The sequence below is a fragment of the Dendrobium catenatum genome, unplaced genomic scaffold (genome assembly GCF_001605985.2).
Source record: "Dendrobium catenatum unplaced genomic scaffold, ASM160598v2 fragScaff_scaffold_315, whole genome shotgun sequence".
In the NCBI taxonomy this organism is placed as follows: domain Eukaryota; kingdom Viridiplantae; phylum Streptophyta; class Magnoliopsida; order Asparagales; family Orchidaceae; genus Dendrobium; species Dendrobium catenatum.
In genome coordinates, this window is record NW_021318777.1 from 2,679,182 (window position 1) to 2,695,817 (window position 16,636).

Here is a 16,636-nt window from a genome sequence, read left to right on the forward strand (position 1 = left end):
GTTAGTCATCAACGGCTAAGATTAAGTTGCAGAGATCAAGCGGTGTCCAGCCCGGTAGTACACTGTCGTCCATGTAGATAGTGGAGCATCAAGTAAAGGATATGTGAGCTGACTGATGGATAAGTCGTCAAACATATCAGGTCTTCTTATCATCCCCCCTCAAGTTAACTGTCGATGAGCAGACAATTAACTTGTCTCTAAGAAAATCAAAGCGGGGTGCTCCAAGGGATTTTGTAAATATATCGGCTGGTTGATCAATTGTGGAGATGTGATGAACTGAGATATAGTTGGACCGAATGCAATCCCTGATAAAGTGAAAATCTATCTCGATATGTTTAGTACAAGCATGAAAAATGGGATTACTGGCTAATGCTAATGCTGAGACATTATCACATAAGAGTTTTGTAGGGTTGGCGAGCTCCACTTGAAATTCAGTAAGAATGCGGCGAAGCCAGATAATGTCACATGCTGCAGTTGAGAGGGCACGATACTCTGCTTTTGTTGAGGATCGGGCAACTGAGGATTGTTTTTTTACGGTCCATGAAATAAGTGTATCACCTAGGAAGGCACAGTAGCCGGTAACAGATCGTTGATCAGCTTTATCTGTTGCCCAGTCTGAATCGGCAAATGCTGTTAACTACATATTGGATTTGATGATAGGTAAGCCAAGAGTAAGCGATCCATGTACATACCGCAGTACTCGTTTCAATACTAGGAAATGCGTATTGTATGGCTGATGCATATTTTGAGACAGATAGTTAACAACAAAGAGTAAATCTGGGTGGGTGATTGTTAAATACTGCAATGAGCCAACCAGCTTGCGGTAGAACTCCAGACGATCATACACTGCATCATTCGGTTCTGCTGTAGGAAGGGTAGTCGGAAGAGGTGTAGATACCGGTTTGCAGTGAGACATTGCTGCTCTTTGTAGGATATCTTTGGCGTACTATGATTGATTCAAATGCAGCCAGTAGGCTGTTTGAGTTGCTTGCAGACCGAGGAACTGATGCAGGTGCTCGAGATTGCGAAGGGAGAAGACAGATTGAAGGGCTGCGATCAGCTTATTAATCTCACGTTGAGAATTACCTGTCAACAGAATGTCATCAACATAGACTATCATGTATAGCTGAATGGAGTCCTTATGCAGCAGTAAGAGGGACGGATCAGCAGTGCTGGTTTTAAAAACATATGTGAGCATATAGGAGGACAATTTTGCAAAACATTGTCTCGGAGACTGCTTCAGCCCATAAATAGATTTTTTTAACAAGCATACATGATTAGGGAACTGTGGATCAACAAATCTAGCCGGTTGTTTCATTTGTATGGTCTCATTTAATGTGCCATGCAAAAAGGCATTAGATACATCTAATTGGAGAATTGGCCAACAATTGTTGACAGCAAATGTGATGAAGATCCGGATTGTAGAAAATTTCGCTACCGGGCTAAAGGTCTCATGATAGTCAAGACCATGCTCTTGTTTGAAGCCCTGAGTAACCAGCCTCGCTTTGTAGCGAGCAATAGTGCCATCGGCGTTGTATTTGGTTTTGAATAACCATTTACAACCCAAGAGATTCTGACTAGGATCATATGGAACAAGAGTCCATGTACCTTGATGTTGTAATGCCTCAAATTCAGCACTCATGGCATTTTTCCAAACAGGGTATTTGGCAGCTTGAGTGAAGCCAGTGGGTTGTGTTGGTATAAGCTGATGTTGAAGATCCAGGATCTGTTTTGGCTTGAGTTTACCGGTTTGAGCTCTAGTAACCATGTGATGTTTGGATGGTTAAGGAGTAGCCTCAGAAGCAGTACTAGGAAAAGATGATGTGGAGGGAGTTGCAGTGTTAGATGGGGAAGTAGTTGAGGCTGAGTTTCTTTGAGATAAGTCAACAGATTGCTGGAGTGAAGATAAACTAGGAGATAGAGCTGAGTTGGAATGAGAGTAGCAGGAATAGGTGTGGGCGATGGTATAGGAGTCGGTAGCAGTGAAGTTGAGTCGTAAGATTGAAATGAAAAAATATGCTCATAAAACTGTACATGCCTGGAAATATACAATTTAGAATTATTGAAGTCATAGCATCTATACCCTTTAGTATTACTCTGATAACCAAGAAATATACATGGTTGTGATCTTGGTGCTAGTTTATGAGAAAGTTGAGTAGGTAGCCAAGGATAAGCTAAGCAACCGAAAGTTTTTAAATGAGAATATTAAGGTGGTTGCTGAAATAGACATTCGTAGGGAGATTTGTAGTTTGTGGAGGAATATGGTAGCCGATTAATAAGGTATACTGCTGTAAGGAGAGCGTCAGCCCAGAATTGTTGAGGGAGATGCGCATCGAACAATAGTGCTCGAACAGTTTCCACAACATGCTGATGCTTTCGTTCAGAGATGCCATTCTGTTGGGTTTATATGGGCAAGTTGTTTGATGTATAATGCCAAATTGTTTTAAATGTTGTTGAATGTTGGCATTAAGATATTCACCACCACAATCCGTGCGGAGAATTTTAATTTGTTGTTGAAATTGAGTTTCAACAAGCTTTTTAAATGTTAAAAAGATTGAACACACATTCGATTTTAAATGCAATGGAAATACCCAAGTCTAATGACTGAAGTCATCAACAAAAATTATATAGTAACGATAGGATTGCATAGAAACAGTTGGTGATGGACCCCAAACATCACTATGTATAATTTCTAAACATTTAGTAGATCTACTAGACGATAATGTAAATGGTAAGCGAGTGCTCTTAGAACGAGCACAAGCACTACAATGGAAGAGCTGGCTGGCAGCAGAATTGTTGGGAAAAATTGTGGGGATGAACTGCTGAGTGGTGGGCGATGGATGACCAAGCCGCTAATGCCACAAAGAGGGGTTACTAGTGGTAGTAGTTAATGCTATAGTAGAAGGACAAGAAGTGGTAGATGATGCAGCAGTTGAAAAGAACAAAACACGGATTATCAGTGGTTAGCTTGTGAATAGAGATAAGATTGTGAGAGAGTTGAGGAACATGAAGGATTCTGGATAAATGAAGCTTACGATGAGGCGTGGGTAAGAGCCCTTGTCCGGTATAAGCAATTGAGAGTTGCTGTCCATTTCCAACTTGAACATGAGATGTCCCGACATATGGTTGCATATTCTGTAGCTGAGTGGCATTGGAAGTAAGGTGTTCCGTAGCTCCCGAGTCTAAGTACCACTCTGCAGTTTGAGGTGTATATGTTGTAATGTAGGCTTGAGGCGAAGCAGAGTAAGCAGGATCATGTCTATACCAACAGTTCACAGCAGAGTGTCTAGATTTTCCACATATCTTGCATTCAATGTTGGAGCGCTGTCGACGACCTCCACAGTTTGCGGCAGGATTAAATGTTCCAGACGGGGATCTGTCAGAGCCAGTTTGTCCAGAGAGTGATCCACGACCTCTGCCGCGATAAGGTGGGCGTCCCCGGATGGAGCCGCGAGTGACGGAGAGTGCGAAGTTCGGATCAGCAACAGAGGAAGAGATAGAATCCCGACTAATGTCAGCCTGTAAATGTAGCTCTTCACTACAAAGCAACGCATAAAAATCATCCAGAGGCAAAGGACCTGGATGAGTGCGGATAGAGTTTTTAAAAGATTGATATGTTGTAGGTAGATCGTTTAATGTGTAGTGTATGATGTATTCTGGATCTACCGACGAACCAGCTGCTGCGATGGCATCGATTTTGGTTTTGATATTTGTGAGGTGCTGAAACATGGTTTTATCACCAAGCTTTAGCTGATGGAGCTCCCCTTTAAGGTGAAGAAGCCTTAAGCGGTTTGAAGATTGTAGACGTCGCTCTAGCGTTACCCAGATTTCATGTGTGGAGTCTAGATTTAGAATATATGGGAACAACGACGGTGATACCGTGGAATAAATGGCTGAGGAGAGATGTTGATCAATCAACATGTAAGTTGAGCATAAAGGATTGAGAGAGCTGCTTCCATCAGTAGCTATTATCTGCTTCGCCGGTTTTACTGTAGCTCCAGTGAGGTGACCTTCAAAGTTTTTAGCCGTGAACAACTTTAGCATTTGAGACTTCCATATGAGGTGATTCTCCGACGTGAGTTGAACGGTCACCATTGTCTTAACATTATACATAAAGAATTTGAGCTGAGCTGGGATAGCTAGAGCGCTAACAGTGGTGCTAGACTCAGAGATCTCCATCGGAGTGGTGGTAGATGAAGACGCCATAAGAAGTGAGATCGAAAATAGAACCTAAAGCTCTGATACCATGAAGAGAATCGAGAGTGTGTGATGATACATGAAACAGAACATCACAACTAGAGGAATTAAGAACAGAGCAAGCATAAAGGAAAGTCTGTATTACTCATCTGCATATTCCATCTACAGTGAAGACTTATATAAAGATGAACAGGTCGTTAGCCATCAACGGCTAAGGTTAAGTTGCAGAGATCAAGCGGTGTCCATCCCGGTAGTACACTATCGTCCATGTAGATAGTGGAGCAGCAAGTAAAGGATCTGTGAGCCGACTGATGGATAAGTCGTTAAACATATCAGGTCTTCTTATCAAATATTTGATGCATCACTTGGTTAAAAGAGTAAAAGGAGGATGGATAGCTGTATTTTGTTTTGGTTGTTCATTGTGTTGCATGCAGGCCTCTTATTTGTAACAGTTCAATTCTGACATTTTTCGTGTGACCAGCAATGTATGAGAGTCTGAATGACTGACATATGGCAGTTTTTACAATGTGTGCAGTATATAGACTGCTGCTCAGGAGATTATCAACTCATGAATATGAATGGAAGATAAGCTGCTAGGAACTGGAAATTGGGAAGGGGATCCCTAGAGATTTGCAATGTTGAGAAAAATTATAAAGATTGATATGTTGCGGGGAAAAACTAGATGGGAACTTATTAAAAGATGTTAGCTTGTGAGCCTTGTGATTCACAAGATTATTGTTGAGTTGTTATGATGCTTCTGGCTCCAAGGATCCACATGGTCAACATCATAATTAATGTCACTTCATCGTAACTTGCAATCATGATTTTGATACGACTTCCTTAGCAGGAAGGGGGGTAGGCTGGGCCAACCCATCCAGTCGGTCCAGTAGGAGCTGAATCAAGGATCTTGGCTATGCAGAAATTGGGAATTAGCGAAGGGAGATTTCGGCCCCTTTGTGGGGCCAAGAAAAGATATGATTCATTAAGTAACAAGGAGAAATCAAGTTCTAATTTTGAATTCAAATATGAGAGGAAATTAATTAAGTAAAATGATAGATTTGGGAGAGAATTAGGAGAGCCTATTTAAGGCTAACAATGTTGTTATTTTGGGCTTCATGCAATTTGTATTTTGTTGTAGTTTTCTTTGTGATTTTTCTAGCGGCATCTAGGGTTTGTGGGAGAGCTGGTTCATCTCTCGAACATTAGATCAATCGTATCTTACATTATTTTTAAAGGAGAAATAAAAAATAACCATTATCTTTGTGTTCTTATGCTTTTCTTATCTTGTTTGTTTTTTTATTTTTTTCAAGATGCATCAAATTGGTATTAAAGCAAGTTTATTGGAGGGATGACAGTAAAGAAAGTGGATGCATTAGAAGGCGAAGTGGATCAAATCAAATTCGGGATGGAGAAGAACTTCTTAACCATTGAAGAAAAATTTAATTCATGGAAGGAAGGTTTTCATCTATGGAAAATCAATTTGGAGGGGCGGAGGAGATGATAAGGAAGCTCATTGAGATGTAATCTAAATTTCCAATGGTTGTTCCGATTGCTAACCCTTTCTCGGAATTGACCGAGGTTCCCTTGGTTGAATTTAAGGGAGAAGAAATCAGGTGGGAAGAGTTTGGTAAAGGAGAGTTTCTTTCATAAAAAATCACCTCCTAGTGCTTTCGATAAGGGGTGGATTATCGATTCCATATTGGCGAATGACAAGAAGGGAGTTTTATGGAGGAGTGGTCGACCACTATGTGAGGTCTTTTAGGCAAGGGAAGTAGACGACCATAGGAGTGGGGGGGGGCAAGCAATGGGGATTGGGTCATGTGAGGCATATGGAAGAAAGATGTGATTCCCACCCTCGATACATGGGGGTTGGGAAAGTTAGGGTGTAGATGTTGGGGTGAGGAAGCTGAAGATGTCGGTATTCGAAGGGTAAGAGGCCCATGGGTGGGTATACCGGGTGTAGATGTATTTCATAGTGAATGGATTGAGAGAGGAGGATAAGCCTACAACCATAGGGCTATGTCTAGAGGGGAAAGCCCTCGCAGGAGGGTAGATTTCTGATTCGTGCGTGGTAAGAGTTTAAGGATTACTTGTTAGAATATTTTTGAGCCATTTGTAAGTGTACCTACAAGAGCATGTTTTGGCCTTAACTCAGGAGAGGACCGTCATGGAGTATAAGGAGATATTTGAGTTATTATCGAGGCAGTTGAGGGTAATTTTGGAGTAGGTATTGGAGGAAAATTTCATGAAGGGCCTGAAGCCCAACATATGAGGGGACCTCTGATTGTTGAGACTACGGTGGTTGAAGGAGATGATGGAGCTAGCCCAGATGGTAGAGGATCAAAGATAGATGGAGGGGATTCGTAAGAGCGGAGTAGCAGAAGGCTCTTACAGAAGTACCTCGACTTCATTAGCACAGATAAATCATACAGTGTCATTTCAGTGAGAGGCCCCCTAGCAAAAAGAGTGGAGGAGTTTTCCCCTGGGCCAACTTCAAGTGCCTCACAAAAGTAGATGTATAGGACAAGGGAGTGAAGGGTCTATGCTTTCATTATGATGAGAAGTATGCACCATGCCATCAGTGCAAGGACTACACACTTCAGGCTACTATGGTATGTGATGAGGAGGAAACCAATAGTAAGGATATGATGGATGAAGCATAAGAGGGAAGACAGAACCTAGAACTTGATGTGGCGAATGTTACCCTTAACTCGGTAGTGGGATTTACTACAAATCAAAGCGTGAAGGTGAGGAGACAGATTAGGGAGTGGCCAGTGGTGATTTTTGGTGGATAACGAGGCTACCTATAACTTCATATCAAATCAAGTTATGGACAAATTAGGATTAGTATTGACGAAATAACAAGCTTTGGAGTCATAATGGAAACTGGAAAGATGAAAATAAGTAAGGGATTTAGAGGAGGTTGATGCTGACTCTTCAAGGCCTACAAATAGTGAAGGATGTTCTTCCTTTGGATTTGTGAAGCATTGATGTGATCCTAGGGATAAAATTGTTACAAATGATAAGGGAAGCAAAGGTTGACTGAAAATCCTTGACTATGGAGATTCATGTGGAGGGGAAGAAGGTGGTGATGCGATGAGATGCCATCCTAGGTAGAACCATGGTTTCATTCAAAACCAAGGTCAAAGAAATATAAGGGGTAGGGTTGGGCTACTTGGTGGAGCTGGAGAGTTTAGAGGAGGTCCTAGATTTAGAGCAGGAGGAGATTTCTGAGTGTGTACATTAGCTTCTACAGTAGTTTCCTGAGCTTTTTTTTAGCAGTCTAGCATATTACCTCCACCTAGGGAGTACGAGTATGCCATCACCTTGAATGAGGGAACTTCTTATATCAATGTTAAACTATACTGGTACCTCTCGATTTTGAAGGATGAGATAAAAAAGCTCATTAGGGAGATGGTTGAGGATGGAATTATCAGGCCTAGTGTGAGCCCCTTTTTAAACCATATTATAATGATGAGAAAGGATGACAATTAGAGTCTTTGCGTGGATTGCAAAGCCATGAATAAGGAAATTGTATTGAATAAGTTTTCTATCTCATGTTCGATGAGCTATTGTATAAGCTTTTTGGTGTGATCATCTTCTCAAAGATTGACCCAAAAGTTAGGGTACCATCAAATCAAAATGTAGTCGGGGGATGTGCACAAGATAACTTTTAGGACTTATGACGGTCACTATGAATTTTTGGTGATGCCTTTTGGCCTTACCAATGGTTCAACCACTTTTCAATCCCTCATGAACTGGGTTTTCCTACCCTAAATCAAAAAGTTCATTTTGGTATTTTTTATGGATTTACAGTCGTATGGAGGAAGATCATGTGGATCCCTTGAGGAATGTACTAGAGACTTTAAGGGAGCAACACCTATATACTAGCCTAAATAAATGTTCCTTTGCACAACCAAAGGTGGAGTAGCTAGGGTATATGCTGAGCAAAGTAAAGGTAGCAATAGGCCAATCAAAGATTTAGGCTATATTGGATTGGCCTTTACCTAAGAACCTAATGGAATTGAGCGGGTTCTTAGGCCTCATCGAGTACTAGTGAAAGTTTGTGCGAGGGTATGGTAGACTGAGAAGTTGAAGAAGGACCGTTTCAATAAAAATATTGATGTAGGCCTTTGAGCAGTTAAGGAAAATCCATGACTAGTGTGTCAGTATTAGCACCACCAAACTTTAGCAGACCATTTTTGTTGGAGATGGATGCATCAGGATATGGAATAGGAAAGTCCTCATGCAGGATTATCTTTAAAATTGATGGATATTATCTTAGCCATCCAAAAGTGGTGATCCTATTTGTTAGGGTGATATTTTATCATCAAGATAAAGTTGAAGATACACTATCATAGAGCTACAATTAACATCTCTATCAGTACCTATAGTCCTAGATTTGAAAGCCCTGAATAGGAGAGCGAACAAGATGAGTTCCTAACTAAGATCAGCTTCCTAAGTAGGAAAGGAGGCAGGTTGGGCCTGAAAGTCCTATAAGTTGTTAGACTTATAACAATTGTCTCAATGCTAACCAAGAGGGGGGTGAATTGGTTATTTAAAAAAATCTCTTGGAAATTTTAGAAAACCGTTATATATTTTTGTACAAAGAAAAATTTTCAACCACAAAATTAAAATTCCAAAAAATAAAAATGCGAAAAAAATAATCAAACCACAGAATTTTATAGTGGTTTGGTCAAACAAGACCTACGTCCACTCCTTGAAGACTCCCTCTTCAGGTATTGCACTATTACCAAAGTGACTCTCCCACAGCAAGACGGAGAAGCCTTTACAATTACCCTCTCTTCCATCAATCCCTAGTGCGACAGAGTACTGTTGTCATTTCACACCCTCCAAGTGTCGGCAGAGAATCATCGTTCTTTCACACTCTCCAAGTGTCGGTAGAGAATCGACATCCTTTCACACTCTCCAAGTGTCGGCATAGAACCGGCGTCCTTTCACATTCTCCAAGTGTTAGTAGAGAACCGGATCTTCTTCAAAGATCTTCTCTCAAGCATCTTCAAATAAGTGAGGAAGAGATTTCAAACACTAAATTAGAGTTTCTCACTATTGGGTAACCTTGCGAGCCCTTCACACTCCGCTTGCAAGAACTCTCTCTCAAACACTTACCAAATCACTCTCACATTTGCTCTCAAAGATAAAATAAAGAAGTATATCTCCTTAGTAATTTTTTAAGACTTTATATATAAAAGACACCAAAAACTGTCAAAAAAAAAAAATCAAGTATGAACGTCCATGATTGTACAATACGATCGACGATCGTATATACGAACATTTTAAAATTTGACCGTACGATCTTATATGAACCAAATTTGTACAACGAAAGTTGTCTGTATGAACTTACATCGTACAATACGAGCTTCTTTAATCAAACCATATTTCGTATGGGCAAAAATATACCCATCAATTTTGTACTCTAGACGTCGTTTGTATGAACCCAAGTTCATCCCAGACAAAAAATTTAAAAAATTTACCTGTTCGTATGGACGAAAATGTATGCATCAATTTTGTACTATAGACATCGTATGTATGAACCCAAGTTCATCCTGGACGAACAGTTAAAAAAATTTACATGTTCGTATGAACGAAAATGTACGCATCAATTTCGTACTCTGTACGTTGTTTGTATGAAGGCAACTTCGTACAGCATGAACAATACTTAGAAAATTTTCCATCCATGATTTGATTTACTACTTCTAGAGGAACACTCATGCCAAATCATCCAGTACGATCTAAAATTGTATAATACGATTAGTTTTAAAAAGTTACAAATTTTTATACTCCCCCATTGTGTGTGTACACGGTTACCCAATTACAATCGCACTCTCTCAGACTCAAGAAAAGTATAAAACATATAGACTTCAGATACAATTAATCCCAGTCTAATCTGTCTTGAAGTCTTCAACTGTCTGGACTATGATTTTCCTGAAACGTTAATACGCACAAATAATAAAAGTAATATTTTCAATATATATTAGGAGAAATAGTAATCAATACAATAATATTTTGGAATCATCAAAACACACATGGTATGAAAACATAGTTATGAAAACCAAGTTGCAACAATCTCCTCATTTTTTATGATGATAAAATAATTATTGTTTGAGTTAACATTCTAAACAATTTTTTCCTTTTCTCCCCCTAAATGACCAATTAAGAAATAAGAGATTCTCATGAAGATCAATAACAACAAATCCTTGAAAAAAAAGACCCCAAATCAAAAATAATTCGAACAAAAACACGAACACGAACGGACATTCAAACATTCAAACAACAATCACACATGCATTCAAAACATACACATACAAAACATACACATATAAAACATACAAAAAACAATTCAAACAAAAACACGAACACGAACGAACATTCAAACAATTCAAACAACATTCACACATGCATTCAAAACATACATATACAAAACATACACATACACGCACATAAATCGTCAAACAATAATTATCAATCAATCAAATAATATTATAACTCCCCCTTTTGACAATAACAAAAAGGGAAGTACAAGTTGAAATGAGAGGTTTCAATAGATAAACCAAAAGAATTGAAGAGAAAAGGGTTTTAAACCAATTGCAAATACAATATTAATTTCATAATACTAAAAAGGAAAAATTCAAAATTTTAAATCAAAGAACAACTAAGATAAGAAAAGTCAATCAAAGTCATTACTCATGCTAGACAATTTAAATAAAGATAATTAGTGCAAAAATGATGAAATGAAGATTTGTTAACTTCAAATTCAATATGGAATATAATTGTTAATTAGATGGATTTAGATTAGAGATTAAATGATAGTGGAAAGAAGACTATAAAAAAAAATTTCAACTCGTGACATTGAGCATATTTTTAAAAATTTGTGCCACATTTTGTGTATCTTTTCTATTTGGGCTAATTTTGTGCCTATTTTCACTTTGTAAATCATTGCACATCTTTTCTATTTTTGCACATATTGTGCATTTTTTTATTTACTCTTTGGGTCTTTCCAATATCAGTAATCTAAATTCAAATTTCACTAATAACAAAAATAAGCATATTGAAAAAAATAAAAAAATAATAAGACATCAATATTACAACAATTATGTTTCAGATATGTTTGTTTAAAAGAATATGAAATTGATCTCCTTATCTAAACCTAGTTATAATTTAAATTTAAATTTTTGAAAGATTAGATTTTGTAAGGAAATTAATTTATAAAGCAAAATAATGTATATCTCATTTCAATGATCAATTTCAAAAAGTTTATCTCATTAGAAATATTTAAATTTTAAGAAACAATATTACACCAATGTCCTTATAGCTTTCTTACATATCGCGTTGGTGTATCATATCATATTAGTCAATGTCCTTATAGTTTTCTTTTTGTATCATAGAGGATTACACCATAAACCTTATTTAAAGGAAATCCTATGGACCCACCCTCCTGTACAAGATAACATATCTCCAGTCAACTTGAATCGATGAAATATTTCTAACCACCCTTTCTTATAATAGCAAACATCATATGCAATCAATACAATTATCATTATACTCATTAGTACGCATGTAATATGCCAAAAATAAATGTTTGACTAAATGAATAGTAAATTTATACACATCATATATTTCATATCCAAGTGCAATATAATAGAACCTAATCATTTTATATTCAATATTATATAGCCCATTTTTTAAAAAGTGATATATAAATAAAACCACTTAATGAAATTTTAATATTAACTAGTCAAAATACTCAAGATAATGATATCTATTACATATAAAAAATTACGTGATGGAAAATCATCAAAATGAGAGATATTATCATTTTATCAATTTTAGAAGGGACATAAATAACCAAAACACGAAATCATCGAAAATAAATATAAGGTTAGGGTTACCTACTATGATTATAATACTTTTCCCATTTGGAGCAATGAAAAATATCAACCTCTTTTCTCCTTTATCTCTTCTTTTCTCTCACTTTCTCTCTCTCTTCTCTCACCCAACATAAATGAATGAGAAGAGGATAGGGGTGTAGAAAGGGTTTTAACAAAATGGTTTAGATAGTTATATATATATATATATATATATATAAAATCAAACTAGTATTGTAGCTTTAGTTCATTTTTCTACAAATTTTTTATAGAGCTCAATGCTACGACGTTATCCACCCAACACCAAAATTCAAGAATTTAGGAAAACCAAATTTAAGGTTATTGCAATATTCCCACCTTAGAAAAACATTATCCTTGATATTTCCCGCCAAGGACAACCAACTAGTAGAACAAAATCACTGATCACTGGTTATATCAATCATTAATTAATTATCTATTAAATATTATATTTATTCATTCCCATATGTATACATGTCAATCAATATGCATATAGATCAAGCATGCATGTTGTGTAATTTATTAAATAATAAAATTAACATCTATAACATATAACCATACTAGTGGACCTTTTTGATGTAAGTCTCACTTCCTGCTGACTCAAGATATATAGTCTTGGTTATATGGGTGATGTCATTATTGAATTTATTAGCAACCTCTAACTCACACTCATACTCTCTTTCATAATATCAGTCCTGCTTATTGGAGCTTAACTAGACATACAAGACCCTGCAATACTTTACCCATATGCTTGCCATGATTGATTTATCCTGGATTTGAATCTCCCTCATAATCCTCTCTTTGGGCGATATATCATTCTAAGTTCATACTGAACACATCCAAAACATTATCTTTTGATCAAGTAACTTTATAATGTATGCCTCCTACAATATCAAGGACACTCTTGCACATTACCAGCTAATATCATGGGTCCTCTCCTAATATCAGCAAATCTGCTTCTCTTCTCATTACTTTTTCCTCTTATCACCTCTTCGCATACTCTCTTCCTACTCATATCTTATCTGAATGAGGGAATAACCAAATCATTTTCTACTAATTTGGATCTCTCCACTAACTTTGAAAACTTCTAAATCCTTAGTGGTACAAGTGGGTGTCTTAACTCATCCTTTAATCCACTTAAGAACTTGAAACAGTTCTCCTAGCAGCACTGACCAGTTAAGGAGCATACTTGGCCAATGCAGCAAACTTTACTTTATATTGCATCACTATATTATTCCACTACTCCATCCTCATAAAATCTTCATATATTTGTTTTCATATTGATAGAGGTCCAACTAAACTCTAAAGGTGTAATAATTAAAATATTTGAAATAAAGTTATTTAAAAATATAAAATTCTGAAGAAGAGAGCTTTGGAACTGATTTGATGAGCACTACGATGCAAGTTGATGAATAGTATATGTGTGTGTGTGTGTGTGTCTGCCTCACTCCACCAACTCCCTCACTTGATTACTTGGAGATGAAGAAATTAAAAGAGAGGAAGAAGAGAGAGTATAAAGAAAGGTCTTTATATTATATTTGTCAGTCATTCCTATTACAGATTTTGTTCTATTCAATAAGTAGAAATCAGTGGAAGGAATATCTATTTTTTTCTTCAATTTACAATTTTTTGATTTCCCAAAATTCATATACAATTTTAGGAGGTCAATCAATACATCATCTATCACTCTTGATTCCTTACTATAAAAGAATACACCATAAGATAGATAATAAAAGAAAACCTATAAAAGCTTGATCAATCTTACTCCATTAGATCTTTACCCCTTCTTGAAAATCTATAAAAAATAAAAAAAATGAGCTAACAACTTAGTAGATTATCAGAACTTACAAATGCAATCAATTCAAGGCAATAGATGTAGCATGCATGATATCATACAATCAATATGAGTATGAACTTGTAACTACAAAAACATATGATAGTCAATATGAATAATGTTTTCTAAGGGTATAAATGAGTTGAGTTGAGCTTGAGTCACCTTTGGCCTGAGCTTGATCTAGATTAACTAATCGAGTTTGAGGTCAAGCTCGAGCTTTATTTTATGAATTCGTGCCCACTCACAAACCAACTCATTTAGCAAGAAAGATATAAAATAATTATGATTCCAATAATTATTATAATAAAATGGTAAAAATGAGAAAGTAGAACAAAAATAAGAAATAGTAACTTAATAAAGAAATGAGACAAAATCTTAAAATATTTTTAACAACTTTATACTAAAAATTATAAATGTTAATATATTTTAAGTATATTTTATATTAATATTTTTTAAACAAGCATGCTCGTGAGCTAACGAGTTGAATCAGTGCTAGCTTAAGCTTGGCTCGTTAGCTCATTGAGCTTGGTTCATGAGCCATTCATTAAGCCAAGCCCAATCTGGCTCACGAATCACCTTTACTCACTTACACTGCTAGTATTATCTCATATGAGCAATGAAAATTATGCTACAAAGCTGATTCAAACACTATGATTTTGATGATAACAAATATTTGTGTCTAGTACTACGTTCTCCTAATTCTATGATATTTTAGTTTTTTTGTGTAATAACATTTCAGGAAATCAACCCACTATTCACTTATAATTCTGATTAACTCAAGACTGACTAGGGTTATAGTCTATTTTTATTTTATTATGTATTTTTTTCTTTCTTGAGTCATATCATGTAATTGGGTTAATATCTTTACTAAGTAATCTTGCACACACATAGGGGGATAGAGAAAAATATTTTTGAGAGAAAATTTTTTAAGTAAATCTTAATGTACGATTTTGGCTTTATATTGTACGACCTTGTTTCGTATTGTATAATTTTAATTCATACGGTATGATCTATTGTGCTCTATCAAAACCCTAGCCGCCAAAGGTTAAAAAAGATACTAATTATGTGATGATCATATAATACGAATTGGTTTATATTGTACACCCTAATTAAAATCTTTCTCAATTAATCCATTGATATCAAATAATCAAGTTAAGAATAATTATTGTAACCAAATCATACTCTATGATTACCCGTGTACGAAGAGATCATATCAAACAAAATCCATGATTTTTAAACTGATCGTATTATATGATGTCCACAGTCCTAGACGATCGATAGTATACAAATTTTTGTCATCCGAAGGATCGTTTGAAATGAACAAAAGGAATTTTTACAGTTAATACCATACGATGTTTTAATCATACTGTATGAAATGTTATAAAAGTTAAATAGTTCATCTGAATGATATTATTGAATGAGTCTGAATTACATTAATCGTACTATATGTTATGTGTATCATATTGTATGAATAGAAGACAAATCTTATGAAAATTAGGGTTTTTTTAAGCCCACGACATAAAAAATCTCTTTGGCTTTTAAGAGGTCAGGAGAGAGAGCCTTGAGGGAGAAAAGAAAGAGAGATTTGTGAGATAAGAGGGAGATTTTGTGAGGGAGAAGTTGTGAGGGGATTCAAAAGGTTGCTCCAAGAAAGAATCTTGCTTAGTATCTATAAGTGTCTGTCTACATTCTTTGTGGCTCCGGAGAAGAAAATCTTCAGCAAAGATCATGGTTCTCTGGCCATCACTAGGATGGTGAAAATATAGTTGTGCTTCTTTGACCATCACCAGGAGGGTTAAAATAGAGTTGAGATTCTCTGTCTGTAAAATAGTCACAGCTCTTTGCCACACCGGGGAGGTGAAACAGCATATGTACATACTTCTCCAACTTACTGTGGGAGCAAAAGGAGAGTCACTTCTATTTAGTGCAATACTTGGAGAGGGAGTCTTCAAGGAGTGGACGTAGGTTAGGTTAACTGAACCATGCTAAATTTAGGTGTGTTCATTCTAATTATTTCTTATAGTTTATTTTTTGTAATTATATGTGTGGTTAAAAAATATGTTTTATCTCGTTATTATGAAATTTAATTTTTTCATATCTACTATATTGATTATCATATGTGGGTATGAAAAATTTTTTAAAGAAGTTTTTTTTTTCACTAAAGAATTTTTAAAATAACCAATTAACCCCCTCCCCCTCTTAGTTAACCTCGGGCTGGTTCTTTTGGGTTTCACAACCATCATGAGCTGTTAAGTGATATAATAGCAAAATTTTTAAAAAATGATCATGGCTAACTTTGGAAATAGAAATACTATAGAAGGATATTCAATTACATGACTACATCTATTTGATAATATACCATTTGGTTTTTAGAAAATTTCTATATCTACCTTCATGCAATTAATTGATTATCATATGTGGATATTCAGGAAGGATACTCTGCACCTTCATGTTTAGTAAACGACGTTAAAACTGGAACACTTTTTTTAATGGAGTATTGATGATAGAGATTTAGCCCAACTGAATACTAAATGCCTAATTATTTCTTTTGTGATTTGAAATGTGGAGATTACTTACATGTATCTACATGTACTACTAGTAAAGAAATTTGGGACAGATTATGCATTATTTATGAATGAGCAAGTAAAGTGAAATAATCTATGTTAAATTGTATGCTTCATAAATATGAACTCTTTTGCAT